Here is a 4,264-nt window from a genome sequence, read left to right on the forward strand (position 1 = left end):
CGTTGCTACTCTGGTTGTTGGCCGTTGCGTGCTGCTGCTCCTAGGCGCCGCCGCTGCTATTCTATCTGCTGTTGCCGCTTCTGTCGTTGCTTCTCGCGCGTCGCACACCCCGCGCCAGTCACCCATGCCGCCACCTGCCACTAACCCCGCCCGCGTGCGCTCGCCCGCGGATGCGCGCCTGCCCGCGCGTGGCCGTGCCGTGGCCGCTCGTGCCCCGTTCCCCCTGCTCTGCTTCGCCGACGCCATCACCGCCCGTGCATCCCTGCTACTACCGCCGGCGCCCTCCCGCTCGCCGGCCACGCCAATGTCCGCCCCTCCCCGCCGCACTCCACCACCAGCGCCTGCGGCCCTGTCTACTGCTTGCGCTGCTACCGACGTACTGCTGTTGTGCTGCCGCTGCTGCTCCTTCTGCTGCCTTCCGCTGGCTACTATTGCTGCTGCTGTTTTCCTACTACTATCGCTGCCTTGTTCTGCTACTTGCAGCCGGGCTGCTCTGCTTGCCACTGCGTGCGCTCCTGCTTGCTGCGGCCTACTGCGTTTGTGCTTGCCTCGCACCCACGGCTGCTACTGCCGCCGGCTGCTGCTGTTGCAGCTGGCCATGGCGCTGTGTGTGTGTGTGGCCGTGAGGTGTGCGTGAGTGTGTGTTCTCTGTATGTGTGTGGCCGGCCCAAATAGTACTAGTTTAGGGAGTAATTTAGTTAGTAAGTCTAATTAATAGTACTAGTTAATTAGTTCCATAGTAGATGACATGTGGGTCCCCTATGGTTTAAACAATTTTAATCAAAATCTAGTAACTATGAGTCCATGATAGGTAGACCCCACCAGCCCTGTTGACTGGTTAACCATGACCGACTGGGCAGTTGGCCTGGTCAACTGGGCCCACTGTTAGCCTTAGAGTGCACTGTTGCGTGCACTCTGCTGGGTGCACTTAGCAAATTTCCTTTTTTTTAATGGAAATATTAATAATTTCAGAAATTTAGAAAATAATGTTTAAATTTTAAAAAAATCATAGAAAATAAACCGTAGCTTAGATGAAAAAGTTTTATACATGAAAGTTGCTCAGAACGACGAGATGAATCCGAACACGCGGTCCGTTTACCTGTCAGATGCCTCTAACTATCTGAACATGGAACTTTCCCCCTCCGGTCATCTGTCTGACACAGGTCCGGAACCGGGAAAACATTCCCGGTTGACTTCCCCCTTCGTCGGTATCGTGTAGCACCGCGTTAGAACACGTCTAGCTCTGTCTGTTGTCCTGTTATGCACTTGCTTGCTATGTATTTACTGTTTCTCCCCCCTCTTCTCTTCGGTAGACCCCGTGACGATGATGATGCCCCTGTGATCGACTACGTCACCGACGACCCCTCCTTGTCTGAGCAACCAGGCAAGCCCCCCCTTTGATCAGCCCATTCCATTCTCTCATGCTTGCATTAGATTTTGCTATTGTTGTTGTTTGCTCCTATTCTGATGCATAGCCTGTTTACTGTAACATGTTGTTGTTACCTACCTGCTTATCCTAAACTGTTTAGTATAGGTTGGGTAGAGACCCATCAGGGACCCCCACTTTGTCCCGACTGCCCCGCTGGATTATCAGAAGTCCCGATCAACGGGATCGAAGACCAGGCCCTGGCACCGCACATCACTTTTCCCTTGGTGTTAGACACACGGTTACTATGGTTACTATGACTTTACACTGAACCATGTTACTAAAGACGGGTCGGCCCTGAGGGGTACCCGCGCGAGCTTAATTGCGAGTGATGAGGAGTCGGGTTGACCTGGAGGGTGCCCGCGAGATAATTACGAGGCGTGGCCGGGCATTCCTAGCCCTTGCCGCAAGTCCTCGAGACGGGGCAACGGGGTCACATCTTTCGTGAGTCTCTGCTTGTTACCGCGCGTTCCTAATCCACTATGATTTGGATATTTGATCCGAGGGGCCTCTGGCCTGATAGCACTAACCATCACGTGGGCATAGTATGGGCGTTCTGCGTCGTATGCATCAGCCGAAGCTTATTAGACGTCAGCGACTGAGCCGGCGCGCGCCGGGTTGGACTGCGTAAGCACCTGCCTTTTTGAAGGAGGTAGCTAGGTCTGCTCACCGGCCGCGTACGCAACGTGCAGGAGTTCCCGGGGCGATGGCCCATGACCCCTGGCGGCATAGGTTTAGTCCGGCGTGCTTGACCTCTCTATTAGGCCTAGGTCGGGTTGCGGCGTATTGTTTGGTCGAGGCCGGGCATGACCCAGAAAATGTGTCCGGCCGGAGTTAATCGAGCGTGGTGGGTAAGTTGGTGCACCCCTGCAGGGAAGAAAACATCTATTGATAGCCTGTCCTACGGTAACGGACACTTGGAGTTGTATCCCGATCGATACAACTAGAACTGCATACTTGAGATGAGACATGGATATGAGAAATGGATAGTATGGCTCTGGGATTGCTTTCTCGCAGGGAGTCGAGAAAGGATCTCTAGCCGAGGTTGATAACACTTCTACTACTTTACTTTATGCTACTCTACTCCCTCCTGTTGCTGCAAGATGGTGGTTTCCAGAAGATGCTAGTCTTCGATAGGCTAGGCTTTCCCCTTCTCTTTTGGCATTCTGCGGTCCAGTCCACAGATACAGCCCTTTTCATTGATACCGATGCATATGTAGTGTAGATCCTTGCTTGCGAGTACTTTGGATGAGTACTCACGGTTGCTTTGCTCCCCCTTTTCCCCCTTTCTTCTTCTTTCCGGTTGATGCAACCAGATGTCGGAGCCCAGGAGCCAGATGCCACCGCCGATGCCTACTACTACGTGGAGACCGCCGATGACCATGAGTAGTTCGGAGGCTCCCAGGCAGGAGGCCTTGCCTTTCGATCGATGTTGCTTTTGTGCTAGCCTTCTTAAGGCAAACTTGCTTAACTCATGTCTGTACTCAGATATTGTTGCTTCCGCTGACTCTTGAGTATTCGAGCTTATGTATTCGAGCCCTCGAGGCCCCTGGCTTGTAATATAAAGCTTGTATTATTTTAATTTGTGTCTAGAGTTGTGTTGTGATATCTTCCCGTGAGTCCTTGATTTTGATCGTACATGTTTGCGTGTATGATTAGTGTACGATTGAATCGAGGGCGTCACACACTTCCTGAACAAACAAGCATATAAGCTATTGGAAACTACCCAAAGGATCTTTATATCCAACAGACATAAAATATCCATTCGATTATTGGAAATTACTTTAATTGTTGATCTGATGGTGAAGTAATTGCTGCATCGCCACCAAAACCCACCATCTCTTAAGCTAAAGTAGACCGAGCTAACCCCTATATTAGCATATTACTAAGGTAAACAGAAGGCACTGTAGAATCATTTAGGATGTGAGCTTGTCAATCTGAATGTGGAGGGACACCAGCTTAGCCCTGGCCAGCAGCTTGGGCGGAACTATGAAGAAGGTCAGCTCCTGCACGGCGACGTCGCCGGGATCCTTGCTGCTTGTCACCTCCATTTCCACCTTGACGGCGTCGGTCCTGCCTTTGGGCTCCCCCGGCGGGCCGTTCTCCCATAGCTTGTCCACATAGTGCGGTAGTGGGGATGTCCCCGCTCTGATGCAGACGACCGACACGGCAATAGGCGCGCCGATGTCGAGCACGCCGCTGACCAAGAAAAACGCGTGGCCGTCCTCCTCCGCGAACAGCAAGAGTCGTGGCTCCGACAGTGGCACTTGCAGCTGGAGTGCCTTGCCGTACTGGATCATGTGCACGGGCATGGGATGCATGGTGCTGATGTGGTGGGAGAGCATCGGCGGTGGGCCTTCGTAGCCGCAGACGGGCACGGGGCATTTGCAGGGCGCGAGCGGACACACGCCCTGGTGATCGGCGAGCTTGTGGTATGTGACGTAGAGCCCACAGCCTTCATGCGGGCACTCCACCCTCACCGAGGAGTGGACGGTGTCCACCGCTGTGTTCCGCACGTCGAAGCCACCGCTGCGCTCACACTTCTGGCACTGATGCTGGTTCCCGGGGCGCTCGACGTGGCAGTCCGTGCAGGCTAGGTGCCCTCCCTTGCACTGCACAAATCAATCGAACAGCACATCAATCAAGAAACCTGCACCTTGCTCGATCAGCCGAATAGACGAGGTGTATTCGAACCTCATACACTGGAGGCTTCAAGGGGCGGAGGCACAAGGGGCAGTGGAGCAAGCTGAGGTCCATCGAGACCACAGAGAGCTCCATCGTCAGGTCTTGTTCCGTCTGCGTGATCTCGCCCTCCTCGTGCACAACCATCTCTCGCTT

Source organism: Triticum aestivum, chromosome 7D (assembly GCF_018294505.1).
Source record: "Triticum aestivum cultivar Chinese Spring chromosome 7D, IWGSC CS RefSeq v2.1, whole genome shotgun sequence".
NCBI lineage: Eukaryota > Viridiplantae > Streptophyta > Magnoliopsida > Poales > Poaceae > Triticum > Triticum aestivum.